The following is a 12,657-nucleotide window of genomic DNA, read 5'->3' as shown; positions in this document are numbered from 1 at the left end:
GGACCATTACCTCACACCATAAAAAAAAATTAACTCAAAATGTATCACAATTAAATGGAGACTAAAACTATTATATAAACCAGAAGAAAACATGAGAGCAAAAGTTTGTGACTTTGAGTTAAATGATAGTTTCTTAGATACAATGCAAAAAGCATAAGCAATGAAATAAAAAAGAGATAACTGGACTCCATCAAAATAAAAATGCTTGTGCTTTAAAGAACATGATCAAAAAAAGTGAGAAGACAATCCACAGATTGTCCAGAGAAAATATTTGCAAATCATATATATGACAATTGTTTTATACTCAGAACATGTGAAGAATTCTCATAGCTCAACAACAAAAAAGTTCAATAATCAAAATGGGCACCGTATTTGAACAGAAATTTTTCCAAAGAAAATATACAAATTGCCAATAAGCAAGTGAAAAGTGCTCAACATCATCAGTCACTGGGGAAAATCTAATCAAAACTATAATGAGATGCCACTCATCATTTCTACCAGAATTGCCATATCAGAGGAGAGACAATGCCAAACTAGATAAGAAAATGTGGAGAAACCATAGCCTTTCGCATACTGTTGATAGGAAAGCAAAATGGTGCAGTCACACTTTGGAAAACTGCTTGGCACTTCTTCAAATATCCAAACATTGTTAGATATATATCCAAGACAGGGATGGGGAACCTTTTCATTTGGAAGGCTACATTAAGTTAGTTACAATCATTTAAGCCCACATTCAAGAAACTTCAATTACATATACTTAAAAATGTATATTATCATGTAAAAATCTAACTAATTTGTAAATAATAATTTCAAAAAATACAAACAACTTTATTAATTTTAAAGTTAACCTTTTGATGACTTTTTGTGTCTACTTTTTGTCGGAAAGCATTTGAAATTTGGCTGCAGCATGGAGGTCTACAGTTTCAATTGATTCGCTAGATGGGTATCAGTCATTTGTGACCTTACAGATGTCCTGATTAGGGTTAAGTAGGAGAATGTAGATTCATAGCAATTAAGTGGTTGAAAAGCAAGATAAAATTGGGGGTGGGGGGGATGTTGCTGACAGTGTGTGTATTCTACTATAGTTTTCCATATTTCAATTGGATCTTTCTTAGCATAAACAATGGCTTTAAAATATCATCTACCAAGAGCTTAATTAATTCCATCTGTAATTTTTTTAGGTGGCTTGGTGGTATCAACCAGGTAAGGCTGAAATGCTCATTTGAGTGTGATATTATGATTCTCAAAGTCAGGGAAACTTCAAGGGTACATGTGAAATTTACTAAATGTAGAATATAAATGTCTTAACACAATGACTAAGAAAATGCTATGAAGGCTAAGTTAACCAGCTTGATGAAAATATTTCAAATTGCATATAAAACCAGCACATTGTACCCCAGAATTGCATTAATGTACACAGCTATGACTTAATAAAAAAAAAAAAGTCAGGGAAACTTTCATTGTATTCTCCAAATAATAGGTCCGTAACAGCTTCACATTCTTCAAATGGTTCACATACAGGGTGGATATAAAGTTGTGTGCAAATTTCTCTGTTAAACTATTTTAAATTGCACACAAACTTTGTGTTCACCCTGTGTATCATCCTGTTCATCAATGACCTTTTCTAAATGGGGAAAATGTTCATCTGAAATTTTTTTTTGAAGAAGTGTTTTGAAAAAAGATAGCTTTTTATGAAATGCTTGGAATTTTTGCACATAACACATACAGACTTAGTTTTTACTTTGCAAAGAAATATACATGTCACTTGATTTGATGTGGTATCATACTGAAATGCTGCATTTCTATAGATATCTTTTAATAATTCACATTGCTGATTCTATTCTTCATAAAATGTAAGTATATATTCTCACAGATATAAAATTTTGGCTACCATCTGTCCCTGCGATGCCCAACACACTTTAGAATGATGTAACAAATCTTAACTGCCTCATTGCTCAACTTTTACATGTTACAAAACTAATGATGCTAACTTGCATTTGCACAAATAGTTACAAATACTTTTAACTTGTTTCAAAGTTAAATAAAACTAATGATGCTATCTCGTATTTGCACAAATGTATCAATAGTTACCAATATTTTAAACTTGTTTCAGAGTGTCACTTAAAACAGCAGCTGTGCCACAGAGATTTTGCTGATACAAAATACAATGAAAAGAAATGAGAGCATGTATCTGTTAATATGTTTTTTTATTCTGCAATAAACCCTTCATGTTTTCCTGTCATGGAAGGGCACCATCTGTACATATACTCACTAAATTTACCAAATGCAGTCACAACAACTTCACGACATTTATCTTGAAAGTTATTGAAGGTATCTATTCCCCATATTCTGTTCCCAAGGGTGCTCAAAGTGAGTAACTCTTGGTAGCAAAGAAAACCTTCTGTTATGACTAGGGTGACCAGACATCCTGCTTTTGGAGGGACAGTCCTGCTTTTTAACAATTTGTCCTGCCTCCTGCGGCATTTTAAAAAAGCCTCAATTTTTGGAAAGAATGCACCAACGGGCAGGAGAACAGGAAGGGAATATATGGTTTTCGACTGCCATGTGGCTATTTTGCCAGAATATGAGTTTTATATTATTTTTGTTAATTTTATAATGTTAAGCTGTAATAATAACAAATAATTGTTGAGAAGTAATTATTGAGAACTGCTTATCAAACTTTGCATTGTTTTCAGGCCCTGCCCTGCCCCATCCCCTGCCCCCTTCCCACCCCACCCCACCCCCCACCATTTTGTCCCGCTTTACAAATGTTAAAATCTGGTCACCCTAGTTATGACCCAGATGAAGTATAAAATCTTCACTGAATCAGTAGTATCATTTGGTTCCTCTAAAGCAATTGAATGATATGTATTTTCCTTTTGAAATGTTTCATGAAGTCATTCTATTAAGTTGAAGGCCAATTCACTCTGTTCATCAGTTATGATCTCTCTGAAAGAGGCAGTTGTTTATACTTAGAAAAAGTATCATAGTTTAGGGCGGCCCTGTGGCTCAAAGGAGTAGGGCACCGGCCTGGCCAAAAACTGCAAAAAAATTTTTTAAAGTATCATAGTTTAAGCATCCTACAACTTCAAATATGCATTCTTTCACAATTTCTATACCACTGAATGGCTTCCCTTTTTCCCCCAAGTATATAAGCTGCTTCAGGGGAATTATTTCCAGTTCTTATTGATGCTTAAAAGAATTGCTTTTGCTTTTGCTTTTTTCTTTTAATTTCTCCAATACAACCTTTTGTGCCTCTCCCTCTAATTTAAAATATTTATGGTCTTTATAATGTTAATGAACATGAATCTCTTTAATGTTGATACTGCAGTATCACAAAGCCAGCAAATCATTTTGCTAGTAGACAGGATAATATTGAAATTCCCAATCCTTATTAAGAAATCTGTTTTCTTCCTTCAGTGTTCCCTTGGTCTTCTTTGACATGAAGGACTGTTAAGCAGACAGAATTAAAAATAGTGTTGAGCTGTGCAACTATTCACAAATTTCATCCCCCCAAAAAACACAATGTACTGCTTTCAAAAGCTGATAACAGATTGGCATACTCAATACTCACAAACTCTTACCAACCAGCCTAATGTAATAGTGGTCCCAGTTAGATCTGGACAGTCAGAAATGTATCATGAGCATGGCTGCTGGCAATTTAGCCCTTCCGGCTTCCTATTGTTCTCATTGTGCTGGTCAATATGGGAGGATTATTTCATTGAAACTTATTTTATTCTTTGGTATTTTAAAAATGAAATTAAAATATAAAATTCAAATAAAAATATATTAATAAAAATTAAAGAATTTCTTCTGTAAAATTTGAATTTAGTCAGAAAGCTGCACTTAAGGACCTAGAAGGCCACATGCAGCCTTAAGCCTATATGTTCCCCACCATTGACCCAAGAAAAATAAAAAGTTATCTCTGCACAAAAAGTTATAACAGATGTTCATAGCAGTATTATTCTCATAGCCAAAAAGTAGAAACAACTCATGATGAACAGGTAAGCAAGATGTGGTATATCCATATAAAGCATATGCAAAATAATATGAATGAAGTGAGATCATTTTATAAAGACAATGTGTCAAATATAAACATCTATGTAAATGTGAAACAATACTATCTGAAAAACTATTTTCATTCTATAGCAAATCAAGTTCAAAATGAGATATGATTTGAGTCAGATTCTATACAAATTCAAAACAAATATATAAATGTTATTAAATAAGCACTTATTTAAAAATTATCTTAAAACTAAGAAAAAAACAGTAATATGTTCAAATGAACCATAACTGAACTTCTCTCATCTTGAACTTTAAAAAAGTTTTCATAAACCATATGTAGAAGTAGTATAGTGTATAAACATACAGTACAGTTTTGTTCTTAAGCAGTTCCATCTATCTAGGAGAAACCAGAATGGATTACCTGTTTTATCCTATGGGTAAGTTCTTAATATTTTCAAAATGTAAAATGATTTCAGCTTATATAACAGCCTGCTCATATAAATTTGCATACCACATAACTTAGGGCAACAAGGGAATTATTTGTGTATTATCTTTCAAGAAAATTTTTGTTATAAATAGGACATAGGGAGGAATACCCCCAAATACCTTTTATTCTACAAAAGTATAGTCATACAACTAAAGACCTCAAGGACATGTTGCACAGTAGTTGATAAAGTTTGACAACCATTATGCTAAATACCAATTTCACCAGGTTGCTTTACCATCTATATGTCTAAAATAGATGCTTAATTGCCTACAAGATCAAAATAGCTCTGGCATACAAAAGCCATTATAACCTGGGCCAGCAAATTTATATTGCCTCAACTCCAGCCACTTTTCTCCAAATTACATTTTAACCACTGAACTTTCCATTTCCCAACCACAAGATCCCATTAACAGCTTAACAGCTTTACAAATCTTGTTCTCCTTTCAACATTACCCCAGCTCTAGCCATGTGTACCTTGAATTCATAGGCATCCTTCAAGACCCTGTTTCAATTATGTACTTTGTCCATATAATTCAACTACAACTACCAAACAAATCTGTGGTTATGTGATTGACATATAACTCGCTTATTAAACACTACATATATTTATCTCTATAATCACTTGGAATTTTGAGATACAATGGAAAAGTATTCATAATTTCTTATTATCTTTGGAATTAATGAAACAATTTCTGTCTTGGGAAACAAATTTCTAAAATCTTTACATGAACTGTGTTTCACTTAAGTTATAGAGCTGTGAATAGATTAATTATTAAATGCATTAAATACATTCTTGATTGTAACCCCTACTCATGTAAGACCAAAGAGGTGAAGGGGCAAGTAGAACATTGAAGGGCAATAATAGAGAAAACGTAGGTCACTTGAAGTGGAAAGGAAAGTTTCACCTTATACCCTAAGCTCAGGTCAGGAACTGGAAAACTTCTGTCTTCCAGATACAAATATTTTAGGCTTTCAGTGTCAAGAGGCAAAAATCAAATTTGAATAGTGTCATTATGATTTGTAGTGCACTGAGAAGCAGTACAGAAAAATGAAAGTACCACACATGCATTCTGCGGCAATTACTCCATTCTGCAGTAATAGTACAGAAGAAGCTACAAATAATATGTAAACATATGAGCATGGCTGTGTTCCAATAAAACTTCATTAATAAACAATGAGATTTGAATTTCAAATAATTTTCATGTCACAAATATCATTATGCTTTTGACTTTTTTCACCAGTTAAAAATGTAAAAACCATTCTAATTTTACAGATCATGACATACATAGTGAGCCACATTTTGCCAATTGGTCATAGTTTCTGATCAATAATTTAGATATATTTAAAAATAGATTCATACTCTTGGATTGCCAAATTTCACCTCTGGTATAAATAAATCAGAAAATCACAAAATTTTGTTTAAGTCTATGTTATTGCCATTGAATTCATTTTTACAATATGTATCATCTCCTGCAAAAACGATTTTACGTGAACAATTTTTAACTAGATGTAACATAATTATTTAGAGCCACTTCTATATTCTACCACCCTAGGGCATATCATCAATTTTATACACACATATACATCCACAGGTACAACAGGGCTTTGCGTTCGTATTGCATTTTCTTATAGTAAGCTGGTATCCAAGGGATTTTTCCTCAGAAGCCAACACAAAGTTATTCAAATGCACTTTTATAAATCCATCACAATTTGAACATATTGTAAGTCAAAGTATTAGAAGTCAAAAAGCATGTAATACACTAATAAGTCCAGAATATAGTCGAAAGATCGTAATCAAACCATCGTAAGTCCAGAATCCTCAGTTTGCAAAGAAGTTCCATACCAATAGACTCATCATAAAGCTGAAAAGTTGTAAGTCAAACCATCATAAACTGGTGACTGTCTGTATCCTTGACTGGTTTTCTCCTGCTATTACAGAAATACAAACTGCATGGGAATTTGTATTACAGAAATACAAACTGCATGGGAATTATTTTCAAACTCTAAAATGTTGTTCTGTTGTTTTCTGGCATTTAATACTAAAGAAAAGAAGTCTGAGGCCAGCCTAATTTTCATTTCCTGAGAGTAACATGCCTTTTTTCCCCTTTCTTCTTAGCTATGTGAAAGGGAATTTATTATAAATTATAATTCATTATTATAATTAGAAAAACTTGTGATACTGTATCATATATTATATTTAAAAGGCCCTTTTCCCTCATAATTCTTTTTCAGTTCAGGAAAAGCTTATTTCCTATTATATTTTTAGTACTTTTCATTCAAATGCTCACTTCTTTTCTTTAGGAAAAAATTATCTATATATTCTTGTAATTCTTCAGAAACTCCAAATATCCATATAGTGGCCTTAATTCATTCTCCTCCAGATATCTTTTATATATATATATAATTTTCCACTTTTTGGCCAGGAGAACTTTTATATATTCCATACTGACTATACCTTCTAAAACAATATAAATTCTGCTTGCTACTGGCTCAGATATGGGTTTTTAATGTTTTTGTGGTGGGCCAGAATAATACCACCTCAACCCAAAGATGGACAAAGCCTAATTACCAGACCATGCAAAGAAGTTACCTTACATGGCAGAAGAGACTTCACAGACATGATTAAATGACAAACCATGAAATGGAGAGATTATCCTGGATTATCCGGATGGATCTTTAAAAGCTGATAGCCTTTCCCAAGTGTGGTCAGGAGATGTGACTAGAGAAAAACAGAGAGACGCAATGTTGCTGGCTTTGAATAGAAAAAGAAGAGGCCTTAAACCCAGGAGCATGGACAGCCTTAAAAACTAGAAAAGACAAGGAAAGCAACATTCTCTCCTAGAGCCTCCAGAAAAGAATATAATAACCTTGCCCAAACCTTAATTCAAGCCTAATGTGACCTATGACTAATCCAAAGAAATGTAAGATAATAAATTTGTGTTGTTCTGAGCCACAAAGTGATATTATGACAGTAATAGAAAACAATATACTACTCACACTTCTATTTTCCTTGTCATTTTTTTTGTTTCCCCTTAGTATTTTCCACTGTCACTTGACCGCTATCTATTCTTTTCTATCTATTCTTGAATGTTTTAGATATCAAAGAATTCCCTGAAATATTTTTCCTGAGCTTAGAATTTTTCTTAGAGTTTCATAGGTATGCCTCTTAGTCTTCTGGTTGTTTTTTTTGTTTGTTTGGTTTTTTTTTTTCTTTTTTTTTTTTTTTTTTTTTTGTCTTGATTTTGTGGGACATTTTGTTTTACTTGATTCATTTTCAAATGCCAAATTAATCCAGAATATTTTGGCACTGGGAGAAACTATATAAATCATATCTACATAGTCCGGTATTTTCCAACAATGAGTAAGGGGGACAGGAGTTGATGGTAGGAGAGGAAACAAAGAATGGATTCCCTGGAAACACAGATAAAGCAGAATCAGAAACTGGGAGTTTCTTTTTTAAAATTACACATTCTTATCCTGAAAAGAAAAAGTCTGATATGCCCCTGCCTAGAGACAGTTAGCGCTACACTGAGTCACTGTGAATAATGGCTATGTGTTATAATACGCAAGCACATGGCCTAAAAAACTAGTAGAGAATAACAAATCTTCAACCATTTCTGCCTAGATAATGAACCCAATAACTGGAAATGTTACAAAAATCAACAAAGTATATGCCTCTGCTGAAGCCAAGTCTAAAACTTGCAGTGCAGTGCACCCACCTTCCACTTGCTATAAGTTATAAACTGTTTTCTATAATTAGAACTTTGCCACAAGTAACTATATAATCTGTTATGCTATGCCCTGTAATATTTCAACATTCAAAGTATATAAAAGAAATGTTATTGGGATTAAACCACTTTTTCTTTACAAAAATTTTAAGTTGTTCAATATAATTGGTCTGTTATTTTTGCTACTGTCACTACATAATGTGTCTATAGAAGAGCTAAGCTACTTTATTCCTTTAGTCAGTCTCTATGTTCAGTGCCTTAAAAGACAAGCAATTGATAAGAGTCACTCATTTCTGGAACTATATTCATTTGAGTGAACGAAACAGATTATCAAACCACTGAGTACAGAGTATTTATATTTGTAGTACTTAGAATTTTATTGTTGTTGTTTAACATTTCAAAATTATGAGGTAAGAAATCATTTCTTTTTCATTAAAAATATATACCTATCTCATTTAACTATTGCTTAACGTTTCTTGCCATATCAGAAAGGAACAAATGTATGTAATAGGCATAAAAAAAGAAGTAGCTCTAGGATTGTATGATCTTTATCTGCTCAATAAGAAATTTAAGGATATCAAATATGATGAAATATGTACCACTATTTTCCATTTGTTATAATTTTAGATATTCTGGAAGAATACCTAAGTATTTTAAGCAGTACTTGTTAAGATCTTCACACTTACAGCCATATCTACTGATGTCAAAAACATGGACATACAAAACACAGCCTAGGGGAAAATTTGGCCTAAGTTTCATGTTTCTACATGAAGGAAATTCCAAGAGAGATGCATCTGGCATTGGAGAGAGGAAATTTTTCATTGAGCTGGTGGACTTCCACATTACACAATATTTATTACCCCCGAATTTCGGGGTCCCAATAGCAAGTAGTACCATTATTCAAGACATTGTAATAATTTAAAAACATGCCACATATTACAAATGGCCCTGAGGTATCGCTTAGAATGGAAAACCAGAGCACCAGACTAATAGTCTTGGCCTCAGATCCCATTCCTTTTTCATAGTTTCCCAATAGAAGAATTATTAATTGGTAGCTAAACTCCGCTGGTCCACATCATTCCGTTGGGTAGAACAAATCTATTATAAACCAGTGTACATTAGAGATTTGCCCCTTTTCACTTCTCTCTCTGCCCTGGACCATGCAAAGGAGTAAATGTGTATAAGTGTGTCTGTTCTGCAAACTGAAATTTTTCTCTCAGCTGAATTAAAGCCTAGCTTCTGAGAAAGAGACTGGGGCGGGGGGGTTAAAAGGGGTTAAAAAGTACTAGTACACATTTTGGGTCTCAATCTAAAGTCCTAGCCCCAATCAACTCATTAGTAACAAAGCTGATAATTGCAAACTCTACAGGTCTGTTTACAAACTCAAAAGAATAAGGAAAGAGTTATTATAAGTCCATTTCAATGCCTTTTCTAATACATTTGTCTTTATCCCTGTTTCTCTATCAGAAATGAAGAGAGTGGAGTAAGTAAGGGAATAGTCAAATACTAAACACTTAAAATCACAAGTGCTAAAGAAATAACAGGTACTCCTATATACTTTCCCATTTACTACAACAGCAGATCTTTCCCTTTCCAATTTTTTCCTTATCTAATGAGAACTTTTAATATCTACTACTGATGCCCACTTTCATCGAGAAAGGTAAGTAATTTGAGCAAGGAAAGTAAATTATTCTACTCACAGCCTTCTATCTGAATAGAGAAATCAGAAAAAGAGCCACAGTGAAATCAACCACAATATTTTTTAGCCCGAGGAAATTAAAATGCCATAAAAGATAATTAATTTAGTGTGAAAAAAATAGCTCTAGCAATCAGGTAAATAATGATATTCTAGTGGCATGTACTAAAGATAATCAGCTTCCCTTTGTCCGAAACAGATTTTGATAGAAAAATTATGTATTTAATGTTTATCTCAAATTATAATTTAACATTTTTCAAAAATATTTGACAATAAATTCTCTGTTTACTTGTTTAAATATTAGAATATGCTTTAATAAATAATTATCAAAGGGCATTTGGGGAAAAACACAGCTTGCATGGTTTTGTAAAACAGCAACAATTTATAAAACATTATCAGTTTCTGTTTGTTAAAAGTTAATAAAAGCAAGGGGGTTGGGGTAGTCAGACTAAAGATCCTGAAATACATAAGGTGAGGTATCAATAGAGGTAATGTGTAAGAAAGGAAAAAGACTCAACTCAGCTCCTAGCTTTGTAGCTTTGGGTAAAATTTAGTCTCTTTTAGTGATAAAACAATGAGGAAAGAATAATTGTCTTATCCCTACAGAAGTTGAATGAAACCAGGTGTCTTAATCCAGGATCCACTAATGCTTCTAATTGTGCCTCTTTCTGCAGGAGAAAGTTTGCCTTCTCAAAGTGGTATATGCCACCAAAATAATTAGTCATTATTGAATTAAAAGTTAATGTTTCCCATCTTTTCAAGCTATGAACATACATGAAAAAGTCTAGTGTTATCAAAATGGGGGGTGGGGGTGTGACAGAAGACATTTCAGGTACTACCTAACCAGAACCAACACAGAATCAATAATGAATAGATGAGTGGGTTTCTTCTACATTTCTAAATAACCCAAAGAAATCAAAAGCGAAATGCAAAAATATCTTAAACTGAATGTTAATACTTATATGTGTTTACAAATTCAGAACAGATAGACAAAGATTACAAGTGTAATCAATAACACCTTGTATTTGCATAGATCATTATTTTAATACTTTCATAATCAATTACTCTTCCTTTATAGGAAGGAAGGGTACATGCAAGTATCTCCAATTTACAGACAAGAAAATAGTTCTGAAGATTATTTTTCCAACAACCATTTCCTAACCCTGCCAGGTCCCTGCCCTGTAGGCCAGTGCTCTTCTCAAAGTTAACAAGCAGTACAAGCTTTCTTACTGGGGATTTACACTACAAACCTGGCACAGGGAAGTAAAGGATTTTTACCTCCTGTGTGTGTTCCCTCTGCAATGTTTGTTCTGCTGAATCATTTGGGGCTAGATTATAGAAACAAATAAGAGTAGATTTGAGATGGTTATCTACGGTTACCGTTTCCTAGTTGATCATTAAATATGGGCCAAGGAAGCAAAAGAGCTTACAGTTTTGCTCCCTTCTCCCTGAAAGTGGGAGGGATCATTTACTGGGGCCTCTCCAGTAACAAATTGCTTCAACGTCCTGAGGAAGCTCATTAAACCCAAACAGGCAGCAGTGAGAAAGGAATTCCAAGTAGAAAAAACAAGGTCTTTAATCCCTATTTTCCCATGAGGACACCAATATCAAAAGGGTTCAGAGATTCGCCAAGCTCCAGAAAAAGTAACCCCGCCCCTCCCACCACCACCAATAAAGCGCCCTATGCTGTCCGAAGATCTTCTCTAGGAATGTTTGGCTCTGCAGAGACTTGTTCATTAATAAGGGGAGGCAGGAGAAAGGGTGAAGAGTAATATAGGAAATGGAGGCCGGAATAGGGACAACAAAACCCATAGCGCTGCACAGCGAAAGAAACAGCCCGGAATGATCAGGCTACACAAAGGAGCCAAACCCTAGCGGAACCAAGGCCTCGGGAGGTGGGCGGGACTAACTCTGCCCAGGCCCAGAGCCCGCGCCAGACGCGCTGGCAGGGCGGGAACCGCGCGTTCCTTAGCAACCCCGGCGCCACGCCCACCTTCCTCGCACTCCCCAGCCCGCCATCGCCCACCCCCACCGCGAGCGCCCTGCGCCTCTGGAGGGGGTCCTGAAGTGATCCTGGTACCTACTGGGTCTCCCCGGCTCCGGGTTCCTCTTGCAGAGCCTCCCTCCGCCCAGCCCGCCCCAGTGCCGCTCCCGAGTACTGAACGAACGTCTCCTAAATGGTGTAGGGGCTCCCTGTGGAGGTGAGCCCGGTTTGAGTCCCGGGCCCCAAGATTCCTGGGCAGGGTCTCCCCAGCCTCCTCGCACTCGCCGGACACACACACACACACCTCAGCTCTGCCAAGGCAAAGGCCGACAAACTTCGTGTCCGGCTGGAAATGTTGCTGTCCACGGTCCTGTCACTCAGAGGCAGGGGCGGGACGAGCCAGCCACACACCCCGGCTCCCGAAGGGCGGGACGGATCAGAGGCGGGGCTGGAAGGACAGGGGCGGGACCAGACCTCAGCCCGCTCTGCGATTGGTCAGTGTCTCTCCCGCCTCTGCGCCTTTCCTGGACGCGAAAGCGCGGGCCCTGCGGCCTGGTCTTTCCCTTGACGTGAGTCCAAACGTCTGATACGTGTCTGCCAAGGTAACTGTAGAAATTAAAAGTATTAAAAGTAAGGACTGTAATTTGTTTTATAAACATAAAACACAGATATATCTTATTTTCATTACTGAAACGTTCCCACCTAACACACACACTCCCAATCCACATTCTCAGAGAAGCATCCCTAGGTAAAAATA

General features: G+C 35.5%; 1 protein-coding gene across 2 annotated transcripts in view; it reads right to left on the bottom strand.

Annotated features, from left to right (window-relative positions):
• Positions 1 to 12,336, bottom strand: part of TRIQK (triple QxxK/R motif containing) — a 76,907-nt gene extending 64,571 nt beyond the window's left edge. The window contains exon 1 of one of the 2 annotated variants that reach the window (XM_003782486.3): positions 12,205 to 12,336. The gene's annotated coding sequence lies outside the window, so the exon portion shown is untranslated. Of the gene's footprint in view, positions 1 to 7,127; positions 7,143 to 12,204 lie in introns of those variants that run through there. The other variant, XM_023516976.1, reaches the window with a different exon arrangement.
• Between the last annotated feature and the right edge of the window lie 321 nt (positions 12,337 to 12,657).

This window comes from Otolemur garnettii, unplaced genomic scaffold (genome assembly GCF_000181295.1).
Source record: "Otolemur garnettii isolate 467f Iridium unplaced genomic scaffold, OtoGar3 scaffold00004, whole genome shotgun sequence".
Lineage (NCBI taxonomy): Eukaryota > Metazoa > Chordata > Mammalia > Primates > Galagidae > Otolemur > Otolemur garnettii.
This window is presented reverse-complemented; position numbering and strand designations above follow the sequence as displayed.